This window comes from Rana temporaria, chromosome 4 (genome assembly GCF_905171775.1).
Source record: "Rana temporaria chromosome 4, aRanTem1.1, whole genome shotgun sequence".
Classification (NCBI taxonomy): domain Eukaryota; kingdom Metazoa; phylum Chordata; class Amphibia; order Anura; family Ranidae; genus Rana; species Rana temporaria.
In genome coordinates, this window is record NC_053492.1 from 43,088,667 (window position 1) to 43,107,481 (window position 18,815).

Genomic DNA, 18,815 nt, shown 5'->3' on the forward strand with positions numbered 1-18,815 from the left:
GATTGAGTAACGGCAGAAAAAAAGTGGTCCATGGAGTCTGCCCAATTTTCTTTACTTTTTATTTTTTTATTTTATGTCTGATTATAGATCTGTGTTTGTCTCAAGCATGTCTGAATTCCCTTACAGTTGACTGACTCATTACCTCTTCTGGAATTCTATTTCAAGTGTCAACTCTTTTGGTAAAATAATACTGTACATTCTAAGTCAGCCCATAGTCTTTTTCTTTATCGTACACCCTGGGACACAGAGCCATTCATTACACAATGGGTTAAGGGTCACCAGCGGTGATTGGACACTGGCACAACCAATTGAAGACAGTTCCCCTCCATATAACCCCTCCCATCAGGGAAGCACCTCAGTTGTTTTGCCAGTGTCTAGAGGTGTTGGACACGATAGGATGCTAAAAGCTCTGCCAAAGAGACCCTCTGGGGGTAAAAGTGCTATGCTTCCGGACCCACCCAAGACGCCTAAAGTAGGTCAAAACTGGATGGGATACGTGCCTCATGCACAAGGCGTTGCCTGTAATGTCTCTCCTTGGAGGACTGGGCTCTGGGGTCCAGCACTTTCCCTACTTCGCTAAAAGTCCTGGTCAGAGTCTTTTACAAGGCCCAGGGGAGAGGTATACTTTAAATAGGAACCCATATCCCTAAAGGTTGGCACACAATGACCGCCGTGAGGGGCAAAGATTGGTACTGTCTGATCTCAGCAGAAACCTGCGGCGTAGAGAAGGTAAGAGGTCAGAGTCCTAAAAAATTATTTTTAAGGACCTTTCCTATACTTTAATTGAAGTGTCTTCTCTAAATGCCGCCACTGGAGGGAGTAAAGAGTTGTAAACTCACCACTTGTGTTATGTCAGCTAAGCTCCATTTCCCTGCTGCAAAGCCTGGCTTCAGCGTCTCCTCCCCTCCCCCTCTCAGAACACTACAGGTGGCACAGAGGTTAGTAGTGGGGAACAAACTACACAGGTTTAAACAGTCATTACTATGCTAAGCTAAGGGCTTCTACCTAACGGCTTGAAGGGACAGGGGAGAGAAAAACGTACCTATACAATCACCGCCATTACCGGGTCGATCAGAGTGGGGGTGCGAGCACGAAAATGGTGCCAATTCAAATGCCATGAAGGAACTACAGATGCCAGCAGGCTTTCTCCGTGAATGGATACAGCAGCACTACAGGGGACACATGAGACTCCATGTGGTTGGGCTGGTACACACCAAGAGAGACACTCACTTAGGCATTGAAACTGTGTGTTTGAAGTTTCATACTTTATGTAGATTGCTAAACTAAGCACAGTAGTATATGCTCTGAGGTACCTCGGCTTTGCTTAAACAGTATGTTTAAATAAAAAAGGGCATCGCCACTTGAGACAGAAGGCTCTAGCAAGGCTCAGTACCTTCTCACCGGTTTTAGCTGATGCACCTGTACAGGAGGAGCCATTGCCGCTATCAGGAATAGCGGCCTTCCCAGTGAACTCTGGGCCTACATATGTCACTGAAGACACTTTGGCAGTAGCCCTAGGCGATTTAGAAAGTAGAATCGCACATTAATCGCTAAATCCACAAAAGAGGACAAATAACGAGACAGATCTCCTTCTGTGGTGCCGGGGTGCTGTGGCTTGCATCTGTAATCTCAGCTATTTGGGAGGCTGAGGCTGTTGGATTGCTTGAGTCCAGGAGTTCTGGTCTACCCTGTGCTATGTTGATCAGGTGTCCATGCTAAGACTGGTATCAACATGGTGGCTCCAGGGGAGCCTGGCACCTGCAGAGGATGAGGATGGATCAGGGAGATCAGAGGAGCTTTCTCTGCATCCCAGATTCTGAAATCGCAGGTGCAATGCAATAGTGCCTTCAGCATTTAAGTTACCCTCCTTGGAGTTAACTGAGTCACCTGTCTCCTCCCTGGGTTCATTAAAGTCCCAGCAGGGTGCATGCTCTTCCCGGTTCACCCATTACTAGAAGAGCTAATATACGCAGATAAGCATTTCTCACCTCCTAAGAAGTTTGATATTCTTTATCCTATGGAGGAGAAGTTTTCCAAGAAATGGAGCCTGCCTTCAGTAGATGCAGCTATTTCTTGTAGAAATAAAAAGCTGACCTGCCCGGTGGATAATGCACAAGTGTGTAAAAATCCATCGGAAAAGAAATTTGAATCTTTAAAAAAAAAAAATCCTCATTTCTTTTGGCAGGTTCAGTTACCCAACCTGCTGTAGCAGCAGTCGGTATGTGCCAAGTTATCAAGCAAAAGGTAAAACAGGAGCTAAAAGATTTACCTCTGGAACAAGCCAAATTTGGGAGAATTTTCCTAAGGCTTTATGTTTTACAATATATGCCATGAGAGATTCTGCTCGGCAAGCATCGCGCCAGCTGGTGCATATGCTCAGAGTTATTTGGTTAAAGCATTGGCCAGCAGAAGCTCCATGCAAAAAACTTCTGGCCAGTTTCCCCTTCCATGGCGAATGCCTCTTTGGGGACGAACTGGAAAAGTATCCAGAAGATATCAAGTGGCAAGACCACTTTTTTACCTGAGAAAAAGAAAAACAAGTGACCTTGTTTTAAACGTTTTCTTTCCCCTGTTATGGGAAAACCTGCCTCCAGCCAGTGGTGACAGCCTTTTCAGGCAGCCACAATGGCCAAAGAAAATCAGGCTCAAGAAGCCATGGGGTTCAAGAGCTAACAAGCAAAGACCCCAAAGCCCCTCTGTGAAGGGGTGCCCCCGCTCGGCCGAGTGGGGGAACGGCTTTGTCAGTTTTCAGCAGCATGGTAGACCGAAATCCTGGACAAGTGGGTAATATCCACAGTATCCTCATGGTACAAACTTGAATTTTCGAGAGATCCCATCTTCCTAGTTTCGAAGTTCACGACTCTCTAAAGATCCACAAAAAATAGGATCCTTCTTCAAGGGTTTGGATCACTTGCTGTCTCAAGGGGTAGTTACAGAAGTACCCCCAAAAAAGAGCAAGGTTTAGGTTTTTATTCAAACCTCTTTGTGATCCCAAAACCAAAGGGAGACGTCAGACCCATTCCTGGATCTAAGATCTCTAAAATAATTTCTGAACATTCGCCATTTCCGAATGGAAACTGTGGAGAATTTAGGACGTCCATAAGACAGCAAGGACGCATATTTACATGTATCCATCCATCCTGTGCACCAAAGTATTCCTAAGGTTTGCGGTGGAACAACGCCACTTTCAATTTGTGGCCTTACCCTTTGGGGTAGCTACCACGCCTAGAGTATTTACAGGGGTGCTAGCTCCTCTGTTGGCAAATCTGAGGATATAAGGCATAGCGGTAACAGCCTATCTGGACGATCTACTTGTGATAGATCAATCAGTGGCAGGATTGGATCACGCTGTGCTCACTACGGTAAAATACCTGGAGCATTTAGGATGGATTGTAAACCTACAAACCCAAAGAAGGGTAGAGTATCTGGGCATGATCATAGACACAGCCCAAAGCAGGGTATTCCTGCCAGAGATAAAGATACAGTCTCTGAAAGACCTGATCCACATGGTCAGGGCAAATAGGGGGCCATCTATTCGCCTTTGCATGAGGCTATTAGGAAAGATGGTAGCCTTGTTCGAGGATGTCCCTTACGCCCAGTTGCATTAGAGACTTCTTCAAAGCATTATCCTTACTGCCTGGAACAAAGAGATCCAAGCTCTGTATTTACCCATGTATTTGTCTCCACAAGTACGCCAAAGCTTCAACTAGTGGCTAAAGACCGAAAACTTGCGGAAAGGAAGATCCTTTCTCCCAGTCACCTGGAAGGTGGTGTCTATGGATGCCAGCCTATCAGCCTGGGGAGCAGTATTTGAAGAAGCCTCAGCCCAGGGAACCTGGGCCAAGACAAAGAGAGTCTTCCAATCAACAGACTGGAGATTCGGGCAATATATCTAGCCCTCAGAACCTGGACACACAGGTTACAGGGCTACCCGGTTCGGATTCAATCCGACAATGCTACTGCAGTAGCTTACATCAATCACCAAGGAGGCACCTGCAGTCAGGGTGCTCAGAAGAAGGAAATTTGGCATGGGCAGAGGATCATGTTCCTTGTCTTTCTGCAATCATCTTCCCAGGGATAGAAAACTGGCAAGCGGACTATATGAGTCACCAACAGCTATCACCAGGAGAGTGGTCTCTCCACCCCGATGTCTTTCAGGCCAGATGCCAGAAATGGGGGACCCCGGATGTAGACCTGCTAACTTCCAAGTTGAACAACTTTGTGTCCAGGATAAGAGATCCTCTAGCCTACGAAACGGATGCTCTAATAATTCCATGGAATCAGTTCTCACTAATCTATGCATTCCCTCCGATCCCTCTTTTACAATGACTACTGCGCAGGATCAAAAAGGAGCGAATACCAGTAATCCTAGTGGCCCCAAATTGGCCCAGGAGACCTTGGTACGCCGAAATCGTAAAGTTGGCAGTAGGAAGGCCCTGGAAGCTTCCGCTTCGACACAACCTGATGTCGCAAGGTCCAGTGTTCAATCCTTCCTTACAAAAGCTAAATTTGACGGTCTGGCTGCTGAGACCCACATTTTGAAAAAATTAGGGGTCTCTGGTCCAGCTCTTTCTACGCTCATTAATGCTAGAAAGTCAGCCTCCAGACTTATCTATTATAGAGTCTGGAAAGCAGATGTTTCCTGGTGTGAATACAGAGGATGGAATCCTCAAGAAGAGGATATAAGCAGACATCTTGCTTTCTGCCAGTTAGGAGTGAATATGAAATTAACCCTTAGTACCATCAAGGGTCAAATATCAGCTCTATCAGTCTTCTTTCAAAGACCACTGGCATCTCATTCCCTAGTGCAGGCATTCATTCAAGGGGTACTGCGGATCAATTCCCCAGTCAAATCTCCCTTGTGCCCATGGGATTTGAATTTAGTATTGTCAGTGTTGCAGAAGCAACCTTCTGAACCATACTCGCCAGACTCCGATGATCCTTTTAAGCAGGAAATTGGCCTTTTTAGTAACTATCTCTTCGACTAGAAGAGTATATGAATAAGCAGCTCTTTCTTCCAAAGAGCCTTATTTAATTTGTCACAAGGACAAAATTGTACTACGACCAGCCTGCCTTTTTACCAATAAGGCGGTGTCGACTTTTTTCAAGACATTGTTCTGCCTTCCTTTTTCCGGATCCGCGGACAGGGGAGGAAAAATGATTGCACTCTCTGGATCTACTGAGAGCAGTAAAGGTGTATCTGCAAGCAACGCTCAGATACGTAAAACAAAAGTTTTGTTTATTTTGCCAGATGGACCCTGGAAGGGCCAAACGACATTGAGATCCACCAGTTCTAAGTGGATTCGACAAGTAATTATTCAAGCTTATGGTTTAAAGAACAGGGCTCCTCCTTTTTCTGTTAAGACGCACTCTACCAGAGCGATAAGTGCTTAATAGGCAGTGCATCACCAGGCTTCGATGACTCAGATCTGTAAAGCTGCAACTTGGTCTTCAGTCCACACATTTTCCAGATTCTATTAAATAGATGTGAAAGGACATGAGGATACCACCCTTGGGCGAAGTGTGCTGCAGGCAGCAGTATAGGGTTTCTTGTCCACAAGCGGCCTGCTTGATCTGTGTCTCCCACCCTTCATATTGAGCATTGCTCTGGGACATCCCATTATGTAATGAATGGCTCTGTGTCCTGTGGTGTACGATGAAGAAAAAGGGATTTTTATAACAGCTTACCTGTAAAATCCTTTTCTTGGAGTACACCACAGGACACAGAGGTCCCCCCCTTCTTATGGGAACCTTATTTCTTGCTACAAAACTGAGGTGCTTCCCTGATGGGAGGGGTTATATGGAGGGGAACTGTCTTCAATTGGTTGTGCCAGTGTCCAATCACCGCTGGTGACCCTTAACCCATTATGTAATGAATGGCTCTGTGTCCCGTGGTGTACTCCAAGAAAAGGATTTTATAGGTAAGCTGTTATAAAAATCCACTTTTTTCCTACTAGTTTGAGGAATCAGGACCTATTTCCTCCTGATGGTGATCCCACTAGTGATAACTAAAAATGTACCATATATACTCGAGTATAAGCCAAGGACCTAATTTTACCACAAAAAAACTGGGAAAACTTATTGACCCATTGCAGTCTCACTGTGCCATACCTCACTGTGCCCATTGCAGTCTCACTGTGCCATGCCTCTCTGTGCCCAAATACCTGCAATCTTGACAGGCGTCCATTTTTTAAAAGTCGTGGCTTCCTCTTGGTGTTCCATTCTGTGATAGGCATTTGACACTGTGTTCCGCCTATCACGGAGGTCCGCTCATCCTCGAACAAGAGGACGTCCGCGATTGGGGGAACACTGAACACAGTGTTTGCTAAGAAAACCGAGTTCGAGGATGAGCGGATCTCCGTGATAGGCGGAACACAGTGTCTATATAGGGGAATCAGGACCTTGTTCCTCCTGCAAGTGATCCCTCTAATGATAATCAAAGGTCTATATAGGCGAATCAGGATCTCGTTCCGCCTGCTGGTGATCCCTCTAGTGATAATTAAAGGTCTATGTAGGGGAATTAGGAGCTTGTTCCTTCTGCTGGTGATCCCTCTAGTGATATTTAAAGGTCTATACAGGGGAATCAGGACCTCGTTCCTCCTGCTGGGGATCTCTCTAGTGATAATTAAAGACCTATACAGGATAATTAGGACCTTGTTCCTCCTGCTGGTGATCCCTATTGTGAGAACTAAAAATCTAAATCAAGGCCTCGTTCCTCCTGCTGGTGATCCCTCTAGTGATTTTTAAAGGTCTATATAGGGGAATCAGGATCTTGTTCCTCCAGCTGGTAATCCCTCTAGTGATAATAAAAGGTCTGTATAGGGGAATCAGGAGCTTGTTCCTTCTGCTGGTTATCCCTCTAGTGATATTTAAAGGTCTATATAGTGGAATCAGGATCTCGTTCCTCCTGCTGGTGATCCCTCTAATGATATTTAAAGGTCTATATAGTGGAATCAGGTCCTCGTTCCTTAATATAGAAATATAAAACTCCGGCGCTGTCTGATGGACTGCAGCAGCACCTGTGGATCTGATCCTAACAGAAAAAGTGACATTAAAGTTGAGAAGCGGGGGGAGGGGGTGTTCTGCTGTCAGAAATTGCATCTTACATTAAAGTGAGAAGCGGGGGTGCTGGGTGCAGACTTCTTACCTCTTCTCCCATGCAGCCAGCGAGTTGAGAAGCGGGTTGAGGGGCCGAAAATGACTTCTCACCAGGCGGGGCCTCTAGTAATTTGGGGGGCCCTCCGCAGCTTTGCAGGGCCCTAAGTGGCTTGCATAGTGAACCTATAGGGCGGATCAGCCGTGATCCCACTAGTGATAACTAAAAATCTATATAGGGGAATCAGGACCTCCTTCCCACTGCTGTTGATCCCTCTAGTGATATTTAAAGGTCTACATAGGGGAATCAGGACCAAGTTCCTCCTACTGGTGATCCCTCTAGTGATAATTATGGGATTTGGACCTCTGCAGGAAAAAAATGTTACTGACCAGACCATCATGATTTTTAATTAAATACCCCTGATATAGAGGAATCTGGACCTCCTTCCTCCTGCTGGTGATCCCTCCAGTGATAACTAAAGATCTATATAAAGTAATCAGGACCTCCTTCCTCCTGTTGGTGACCTCTCTAGTGATAGCTAAAAATCTATGGCCCAGATTCACGAAGCAGATACGACGGTGTATCTCAGATACACCATCGTATCTCGGATTTTTTCTGGTCCTATCTATGCGCCTGATTCATAGAATCAGATACGCATAGATAGGGCTGAGATCCGACAGTGTCACACTGTGTTACACTGTCGGATCTTTTTTTTGAATTAAAAATGGCGCCGGGGGCGTTCCCGCTGATTTACACTGAATAATATGTAAATCAGCGAGATACGCGAAATTCACGACCGTACGCGGACCCGACGCGGTGTTCTTACGTCGTTTCCGTAGCGCGGTACCCGTCGTATACTTACCCCTGCTAAAAGCAGGGGTAAGTATTGTTAAGTATGGCCGTCGTTCCCGCGTCGATTTTGAAATTTCCTACGTCGTTTGCGTACGCCGATTCACGAACACGCGCGTCGCAAGTCTAGATCACGTCGCAACCACTGACGTCCTATTGACGTCAGTGGGAGCAATGCACGCCGGGAAATTCCCCGGACGACGCATGCGTATTTAAATCGGCGCGGGAGCGCGCCTGATTTAAATATGACACTCCCCTAGCCGCGGAATTTGAATTCCGCTGGGGGATTTAGGATCCGCCGTCGCAAGTTTGGAGGTAAGTGGTTTGTGAATTAGCCACTTGCCTCCTAAACTTGCGGGAGCGGATCTTAATTCACGTAGATCGAGCGGATCTATAGATCCGCTGAGCTACGTGAATCTGGCCCTATATGTGGGAATCTGGACATTCTTCCTGCTACTAAAGTATTCATAGGTCAAAAAGTTATTTAATCAATGTAGAATTAAAGGTCCTCCAAATCCCAATCAACGTACAGTATATTAATAGATGAGAAAATGGGAAGCGTTGTCCGTATAATCACTAGACATACTACATCTAAACACGAAAAATTGGGCTTACTCTCTACTCTGTGCACTCAATGTGTAATGTAACAGCTGTTTGGACATGTTTAGGGACACTCCAGTGACACCATACAATAATTGAAAAATTATTTGACAATTTTTTTTCAAAACCATGGGAAAATCAGAATAAACATGCAAAACTATAAATACCACGTATTGGCCAATAATTAACCACTTAAGACCCGGACCCTTATGCAGCTAAAGGACCTTGCCCCTTTTTGCGATTTGGCACTGCGTATATTTAACTGGCGATTGCACGGTCGTGCGACGTGGCTCCCAAACAAAATTGGCGTCCTTTTTTCCCCACAAATAGAGCTTTCTTTTGGTGGTATTTGAGCACCTCTGCGTTTTTTATTTTTTGCGCTATAAACAAAAATAGAGGGAATTTCTTTTTAAAAATTCATTATTTTTTACTTTTTGCTATAATAAATATCCCCAAAAAAGATATAAAAAAACATTTTTTCCTCAGTTTAGGCCGATACGTATTCTTCTACCTATTTTTGGTAAAAAAAAAAAATCGCAATAAGCGTTTAACGATTTTTTTGCGCAAAATGTATAGCGTTTACAAAATAGGGGATAGTTTTATGGCATTTTTTATAATAATTTTTTTTTACTAGTAATGGCGGCGATCAGCGATTTTTTTGTGTGACTGCGACATTATGGCGGACACATCGGACAATTTTTACACATTTTTGGGACCATTGTCATTTTCACAGCAAAAAGTGCTATAAAAATGCATTGATTACTGTGAAAATGATAATTGCAGTTTAGGAGTTAACCACTAGGGGGCGCTGTAGGGGTTATGTGTGACCTCATATGTGTTTCTAACTGTAGGGGGCGGGACTGGACTTGTGACGTCATTGATCTTCTTTCCCTATATCAGGAAACAGACAATCAGTGACAGTGCCACTGTGAAGAACGGGGAAGGTGTGTTTACACACATCTCTCCCCGTTCTTCTGCTCCTATGACAGATCGCGGGACACTGGTGGCGATCGGGCCCGCGGGTCCCGCGGTCACGGAGCTTCGGACCGGGTCGCGGGCGCGCGCCCGCGGGCGACCCACGGCTGGGAACTTAACGAGGACGTACCTGTACGTGTCTGTGCCCAGCTGTGCCATTCTGCCGACGTATATGTGCAGGAGGCCGTCCTTAAGTGGTTAAAAAACAACTGGACAAGGCTTCTGCTGTCTAAGTATTGGGTGTAATAATGTATCCTAACAGGATGGGTGCTCAGCTCAACTACGCTGTGATTTCCAAAAAGGGCCTTGGCTTGGACACACTGATTTAACAGTTGACCAGTGGCATGCCCACATCAAGATTCAATGACTGTGCTTACAAGATATATTTTCCTGTGTCATCTTTAAGGCCTCGTACACACGATAGGTTAAACAGAGGACAACGGTCTGATGGACCGTTTTCATCGGTCAAAACCGATCGTGTGTGGGCCCCATAGGTTATTTAACCATCGGTTAAAAAAAAGACAACTTGCTTTAAATTTAACCGATGGATTGCTAACTGATAGGTCAAAACCGATCGTTAGTAGGCACGACCATCGGGTAAAAATCCACGCATGCTTAGAATCAAGTCGACGCATGCTTGGAAGTATTGAACTTTTTTTCAGTACGTCGTTGTGTTTTATGTCACCGTGTTCTGACACGATCGGTTATTTAACCGATGGCGTGTGGGCGCGACGGACCATCAGTCAGCTTCATAGGTTAACCGATGACAACGGTCCTTCAGACCGTTCTCATCGGATGGACTTATTGTGTGTACGAGGCTTCATACTTATTTCTTTAAGTTGATTGGGGTTTTGCCTTCTACCTCACTCCCTATTAGGGATGAGCCGAACACCCCCCGGTTCGGTTCGCATCAGAAGTGACAGCCTGCCTGATTGGATGACTGGGGAGACAGGCAGCCCCCTCCCCTACACTGCTGGGCCCCCTTCCGACCCAATGAACTTCTAATGCTTACAAAGCTGGGAAAGTACAGGGGCGCCCGATCATTATGATGGCACTGCTGCACAATCTCATCTCACACTGCACAACCCTGGACTGACACCCCCTAATGTGTGGCACCCGGGGCAGACTGCCCCCTGCCTCCCCTCTTCGTATGCTACTGGTACTACAAGAGTATAAAGAGGAAGTTCATTTCTCAAGCGCCACCCTTTGGGCCCCTTCTGCTAGTTAGTGTTAGTAGAAGTTTGGTGAGCGTTGATTCACAATTTTCAGATCGTACAAAACAAATGCCTTTTAAAAATACGTTTGGCATAACTACATCAGTATCAACAGCAAAGCAGCTTTATTATTATCCCATTAACCACTTAAGCCCCGGACCATTATGCAGCTAAAAGGACCAGGCCCCTTTTTGCAATTTGGCACTGCGTCGCTTTAACTGAAAATTGCGTGGTCGTGCGACCGGGCTCCCAAACAAGATTGACGTCCTTTTTTCCCTACAAATAGCGCTTTCTTTTGGTGGTATTTGATCACCTCTGCGGTTTATATTTTTTGCACTATAAACAAAAATAGAGCGACAATTCTGAAAAAAATTCAATATTTTTTACTTTTTGCTATAATAAATTTCCCTCAAAAATATATATATAAAAAAAATGTTTTCCTCAGTTTAGACCGATTGGTATTCTTCCACATATTTTTGGTAAAAAAAAATCACAATAAGCGTTTATTGATTGGTTTGCGCAAAAGTTATAGCGTCTGCAAAATAGGGGATAGTTTTATGGCATTTTTATTAATAATACATTTTTTACTAATAATGGCGGCTATCAGCGATTTTTATCATGACTGCGACATTATGTCGGGCACATCGGACACTTTTGGGACCATTGTCATTTTTACAGCAAAGAGTGCTATAAAAATGCAATGATTACTGTGAAAATTACACTGGCAGTGAAGGGGTTAACCTGCATGGGGCGCTAAAGGGGTTAAGTGTTCCCTAATGTGTGTTTCTTACTGTAGGGGGGCGTGGCTGGGCGTGTGACGTCACTGATCGTCGTTCCCTATGACAGGGAACAGACGATCAGTGACAGGCTCACTAGAAAGCACAGGGAGAGGTTTGTTTACACTTACCTCTCCCCGTTCTTCAGCTCTGTGACCCGATCACGGGACACCGGCGGCGATCAGGTCCTCGGGTGGCGCGGTCACGGAGCACAGGAACTGGTCGCGAGCGCACACCCGGTGGCGCGCTCGCAACCCACGACTGGACTTCTTAAAGGGGACGTACGTGTATGTCCATATGCCCAGCCGTGCCATACTGCCGGGCCGTAAGCGGTTAAAGAAGATGAGAATTTTGACATTTTATCATTCGACTCGTTACGAATGTTAATTCTAGATTACGAACATCAGTTTACAAGACCAAACTCTTCCCGGTCGTTCCTTGATTCCGAGCATGAGTACTTAGGACTTTTGGGTGACGATTTCTGTACTGACAATCCAAAAATCAAATGTTGAGTTCACATCAGACAAAAATTGTATAGCCTGCACATCCAGCTTTTATCTGCTAAAAAAGTCAAATCGGCTGAGGAAAACACTGTACTAATAATCCGAAAATCCGCAGACAGCTCGTCTTACGACTTTTCCCTTCTGATTTTCGTATCATGTGGCAGGTTTTTCAAGTTTGGATGTAATATGTCAAAAGTTACACAAGTCACACAACATGTATAGCAGAATATTGATCCAGGGACATCTCATTGCTGTAATTAGCAATTTGTCCTTCAAGTTTGGTCTTTTGCTATATATATTTTTCTGCATGCTTTTGTAAGGGGATGTAGCTCAGTGGTAGAGCGCATGCTTTGCATGTATGAGGCCCCGGGTTCAATCCCCGGCATCTCCAACCTTTTAAAAAATGTTCTTTAATTGCCAAGCAATGGTAATCATGTTTATTCAATTCAAAGCAAAATATGTAAGATTATCAAAGTCAATGGATACTAAAAAAAAATACAAATTTCCTGTCTGTATTTGCTTTGGGTTCAATGCCAATCCAGTAACATAAAATAGGCAGTGCGCAAATGAAAGAAGAGAAGATTCAACAATAGGATATATGGGGAAATATTTAATATGGGACAACTGTCTTTGACTCGTCTTGGTGTGTGTGCTGTGGGGAGGAAGAGAACTTGCTGCCTGTGCTCGGGCTGTGCAATGTGCAGGTATTGGAGAAAGAAAAATGCCCTGCTAGCGTTGTGTCCCCAGTCCTCCCTCCTGCCAGTGGTGACACCTGTCCTCCCTCATGCCAGTGGCGACCCCTGTCCTCCCTCCTGCCAGTGGCGACCCCTGTCCTCCCTCCTGCCAGTGGTGACACCTGTCCTCCCTCATGCCAGTGGCGACCCCTGTCCTCCCTCCTGCCAGTGGCAACCCCTGTCCTCCCTCCTGCCAGTGGTGACCCCTGTTCTTTGTCCTGCCAGTGGCGACCCCTGTCCTCCCTCCTGCCAGTGTTGACCCCTGTCCTCCCTCCTGCCAGAGGCGACCCCTGTCCTCCCTCCTGCCAGTGACGACCCCCGTCCTCCATCCTGCCAGTGCGACCCCTGTCCTCCCTCCTGCCAGTGGCGACCCCTGTCTTTCCTCCTGCCTGCGGTGACCCCTGTCCTCCCTCCTGCCAGTAGTGACCCCTGTCCTCCCTCCTGCCAGTGGCGACCCCTGTCCTCCCTCCTACCAGTGGCGACCCCTGTCCTCTCTCCTGCCAGTGGTGACCCCTAACCTCCCTTTTGCCAGTGGTGACCCCTGTCCACCCTTTTGCCAGTGGTGACCCCTGTCCTCTCTCCTGCCAGTGCGACCCCTGTCCTCTCTCCTGCCAGAGGTGACCCCCCCTCATGCCAGTGGTGACCCCTGTCCTCCCTCCTGCCAGTGCAACCCCTGTCCTCCCTCCTGCCAGTGGCGACCCCTGTCCTCCCTCCTGCCAGTGCGACCCCTGTCCTCCCTCTACCAGTGGTGACCCCTAACCTCCCTTTTGCCAGTGGTGACCCCTGTCCACCCTTTTGCCAGCAGTTACCCCTGTCCTTTTTCCTGCCAGCGGTGACCCCTGTACTCCCCCCTACCAGTGGTGACCCCTGCCCTCTCTAATGCCAGAAGTGACCTCTGTCCTCCCTCTTTCCAGTGGATTTTAGGTTTAATTTTCTTCAATATATAAGGCCGTTAAATGTTGAATGTTCTGGGGACAACTGTCTAAGAGAGGTTTTTGATACATTGTGGAGAGATCACCTCTTATTTCCTGTTGTGTCTCTGGAACAGGAAGTGAAGGAAAATCTGCCTAACAGAGCACAGACAGCGCCCATTTCTTGAATAAGGCAGGATCATGATTGGCTAATCACAAACACAATAAACAATCCCATTCTATGCAAAATAAAAAATGAGTTAAAAAAAAAACGTGAAAAAGTTTAAATAGTTTCAATATAGAAGGATGGGAAAAGCTGAAGAGATAACATTTATTTTACCGAAAATTATGAATTTCTGCAGACTTTAAAAGGACATTTTCCTGCTTCTATCCAAAAAAAGAAAAATATTATATATTAAGACAAATATTCCAACTTTTCACAAGACAAAACTTCTATAAGTCACACACAACACAATACATAAATAGACCAATGACCCCAAGATTCATCTCATCACTAAACATAAACTTGCCCTTTAAGATCAGCAATAGACTACTGTGGAGCATTGTATGTAAGGGGATGTAGCTCAGTGGTAGAGCGCATGCTTTGCATGTATGAGGCCCCGGGTTCAATCCCCGGCATCTCCAACTTTTAAAGAAACACTAGAGTTTCCCGTTTAAAAAAAATGAACAAACATCTTATACTTACCTCCACTGTGCAGCTTGTTTTGCACACAGTGGCCCCTATCCTGGTCTTTTGGGGTCCCTCTGCGGCTGTCTCAGCTCCTCCCCTCAATAACTAACCCCCTCCATGGGAGCTCTCTCCCATGGGGGTTAGTTCTTGAGGGTGCGCTCCCGTGATGCAGCCGGTGGCTATAGCCGCCGACTGTATCACTCAGCCTCACCCCCCGACGCACCGCGTCATTGGATGTGATTGACAGCAGCGCGAGCCAATGGCTTTGCTGCTTTCAATCTATCCAATCTAGCTAATCAACGGCCAGACTGAGTGGCGAAGAGGACGTCAGGGGCGAGCGCAGCAGGAGAACGGGCTTAGGTAAGTAAAATGAGTTAATTGAAAAAAATATATTGCGCTTATTCTATGGAAATCGAGCAAGCAACTAACAGTGTTATACTACACAAATACAGGAAATAAGAAAAAACAAGCTGTGCTAAAAAAAGTGTATAAATCAATATGACAAACATGTGTGACTGTGCCAAACAAGTAAAGGTAAAAAATAAATGTGAAAACCTGTGTGTCAATAAATGAAGTGACAGAACATTCTCAATGAGTTGACAAAAAATGTGGATAAATGAGTGATACACCAAAAGTCCATGAAAATAGTGGCCCTGATTCAGGTAGGGGCGCGCACTGATACGGCGGCGCAGCGTATCGGTTTTACGCTACACCTCCGTAAATTACTGGAGTTACGCTGCATTCACGAAGCATTTGCTCCGTAATTTGCGGCGGCGTTTCGTAAAAGGGGCCGGCGTAAGCGCGCGTAATTTAAATGATCCCGTAGTGGGCGTGGATCATTTAAATTAGGCTCGTTCCCGCGCCGAACGTACTGCACATGCTCCGTTGGGAAAATTTCCCGACGTGCATTGGGGTAAATGACGTCGCAAGGACGTCATTGGCTTCGACGTGAACCATTCACGAACGAGCGCCATTCACGAACGAGTTAGATTGGCGCCATTCACGAACGAGTTACGCAAACGACGCACAATTTGAAAATCGCGACGCGGGAACGACGTCCATACTTACCATTGGCTGCGCCTCCTAATAGCAGGAGCAGCCTTACGGCGAAAACGACGTACGCAAACGACATAAAAAACGAGCGCCTGCCGCGCGTACGTTTGTGAATCTGCGTTAGTATGCAATTTGCATACTCTACGCTGACAACTACGGGTGCGCCACCTAGCGGCCAGCGGCAGAATGCACCCTAAGATACGACGGCATAAGAGACTTATGCCAGTGGTATCTTAGGCTACAGTCGGCGTATCTAGCTTTCTGAATACAGAACGTAGATACGCCGGCGCTACTTAGCAATTACGCTGCGTATCTATGGATACGCAGGCGTAATTGCTTTCTGAATCTACCCCAGTGTGTCATAGATTAATGAATCACATATAGTCCGAAAAACAAACAAATGAACTTCAATCTCCAAGTGAGGAGGATTCCAATGACGTAGTAAACTCCAATCTCCAAGTGGTGAAGAATAAGATAGCCCAGAAAGTGGTGATAGGGAAACACCTTCCCTAGGAGCCCGCCAGAGCTAGGTATAAGAATAAATGTATCTTGGATTTTACGCTATGCAAGTCCCTTTTTCTTCTATGGCGCATCCTGTATCACCCAATGAATGAGGCTGTATCCCATTGATGCCGTTTGTGTTGGACATCGTACTAGCTTACATGCTTATTTTGATCTCTTGTAATAAGAGGTCAACACCAGTTGGTAAGAGGCAGCATATCCTAAGGTGGAGGTGTTTCCCTATCACCACTTTCTGGGCTATCTTATTCTTCACCACTTGGAGATTGGAGTTTACTACTTCATTGGAATCCTCCTCACTTGGAGATTGAAGTTCATTTGTTTGTTTTTCGGACTATATGTGATTCATTAATCTATGACACACTATTTTCATGGACTTTTGGTGTATCACTCATTTGTCCACAATTTTTGTCAAATCATTGAGAATGTTCTGTCGCTTCATTTATTGACACACAGGTTTTCACATTTCATTTTTACCTTTACTTGTTTGGCACAGTCACACATGTTTGTCATATTTATTTATACACTTTTTTTAGCAATATAAGAGGTTCTCATTAAAATGTGGACAATATTGGGTGTGTGCCAAATCTTGGTTTGCATTTCACCCTGCCATGATCTGCTGGTGAGACAGTCCTCCAGGTAAAACATACTTACAAATCTTGGGCCAGATTTGGGTGAATTACCCACTTGAGGCAAGTGGGTAATTCACAAAACACTTACCTCAAAACTTGCGGCGTATCGTAATTCCCCCGGCGGAATTCAAATTCCGTGGCTAGGGGGAGTGTACTATTCAAATCAGGCGCGTCCCCGCGCCGATCGAATAGCGCATGCGCCGTCCGTAAATTTTCCCAGCGTGCATTGCTCCAAATGACGTCGCAAGGACGTCATTGGTTTCGACGTTTACGTAAATTACATCCATCCGTATTCGCGATCGACTTACGCAAACGACGTAAAAAATTCAAATGTTGTCGCGGGAACGACGGCCATACTTAACATTGGCTGCGCCTCATAGAAGCAGGGGTAACTATACGCCGGGAAAACGATTACGTAAACAACGTAAAGTGACTGCGTCGGGTCCGCGTACGTTCGTGAATTGGCGTATCTCGCTGATTTACATATCCTCGCCGTAAATCAGCGAGAACGCCCCCAGCGGCCATTTTAAAATTGCAGTTAAGATCCGACGGTGTAACACAGTTACACCTGTCGGATCTTAGGCATATCTATGCGTAACTGATTCTATGAATCAGTCGCATAGATACGACCGACGCAACTCTGAGAAACGACGGTGTATCAGGAGATACACCGTCGTATCTCTCTCTGAATCTGGCCCAGTAACTCTGACAAGACAATCCTCCTTCCTTCCACTAGGGGTCACTGATACTCGGACAAACACATGCTGCCTGTAAACTGAATGCTATTTTAGGTTTAATTTGCTTCAATATAAAACATTGAAGTGATACACTTTATATTACACAAAGTTATGATTATTATTTTGCAGAGTGCAAATGTACATTTTCCTTCCTCTAGCTAAAAAAATGTCACAACATATTGACCTATGATTCATCCCACTTGCTGCAACTGGTGTCTTCCCCTTTAAATCCAGCAATGGATTTATACAACACTTCTATGTATGGGGATGTAGCTCAGTGGTAGAGCGCATGCTTCGCATGTATGAGGCCCCGGGTTCAATCCCCGGCATCTCCAGGTTTTATAACATAATGTTTATTGGCCGAAGAACGGTAATATTGTTTATTTAAAACATGTGGATTATTAAAGTCTGTTGATACTGCTAAATAATAGTTGCCTGGCTGATTTTGGGTTCCATGACCTAGAAAATGTTTCATTTTGGGGAGATCACCTCTTATTTCCTGTTGTGTCTCTGGGACAGGAAGTGATGGGAAATGAGACAGGCCATTTTTTAGATAGGGCGGGATCATGAACCGTGATTGGAACACAGACACCAATAGTAATCCGACATCCCCATTCTATGCAAAAAAATAAAACAAACAGTTATGAGAGCGTGGGGGTTCCCCCCAAAATCCATACCAGACCCTTATCCGAGCACGCAGCCCGGCCGGTCAGGAAAGGGGATGGGGATGGGCGAGCGCCCCCCCCTCCTGAACCGTACCAGGCGGCATGCCCTCAACATGGGGGGGGTGGGTGCTTTAGGGCAGGGGGGCGTAGAATGGGGGGCCTTATGAAAGGGGCTCTTAGATTCTGATAAGCCCCCCGCCCACAGACCCCGACAACCAACGGCCAGGGTTGTCGGGAAGAGCACCCACCCCCCATGGTTCAGGAGGGGGGGCGCTCGCTCCCCCACCCCCTTTCCTGACCGGCTGGGCCGCGTGCTCGGATAAGGGTCTGGTATGGATTTTGGGGGAACCCCCATGCCGTTTTTTCGGCGTAGGGGGTTCCCTTGAAATCCATACCAGACCTAAGGGCCCGGTATGCTCTTGGAGGGGGAACCCATGCCAGGTTTTTATTTAAAATTTGGCATTAAGTTCCCCCTTCCCGTTGTGATCCATACTCAAGTCATGTTCAAGTTGCCTCCCAAAGTCGCGCTGAAAGTCGCGTTGCCCCTGTGTGAATGGGCTCCTACTATAACCCCAACATAACTTTTGAACCTACGCTGAAAACAAACCCCTTTAACCTTTACCTAACCACAGCGTGCCTGGGCACTCCCTAATCACTACATGCAGTGCTGATTCTCCCTACCCGCTGGGCTCCCCCCAGTGTTGGCCCCCCTGCTCCCCAATGCTTCCCTTGTCTGTCCCCTAGCTGCTGTGGGGGGGGGGGGGAATCATTGTGTCCATTCATAACTGAAGCATTGTGTTTACTATTCTTCAGTTTGTGAATGAACAGAAAGCAGCTTAACACAACACTTTCCATTCACT

At 46.1% G+C, this 18,815-nt stretch overlaps 3 non-coding genes across 3 annotated transcripts; all 3 read left to right on the forward strand.

Moving 5' to 3' along the window:
* The first annotated feature begins 12,332 nt into the window (after positions 1 to 12,332).
* On the forward strand, positions 12,333 to 12,404 carry TRNAA-UGC. The gene has a single exon. It is a non-coding gene; the product is annotated as a tRNA-Ala (tRNA).
* A 1,827-nt stretch (positions 12,405 to 14,231) lies between these two features.
* On the forward strand, positions 14,232 to 14,303 carry TRNAA-UGC. Its single transcript has one exon. It is a non-coding gene; the product is annotated as a tRNA-Ala (tRNA).
* A 3,250-nt stretch (positions 14,304 to 17,553) lies between these two features.
* On the forward strand, positions 17,554 to 17,625 carry TRNAA-CGC. Its single transcript has one exon. It is a non-coding gene; the product is annotated as a tRNA-Ala (tRNA).
* Positions 17,626 to 18,815: the final 1,190 nt, after the last annotated feature.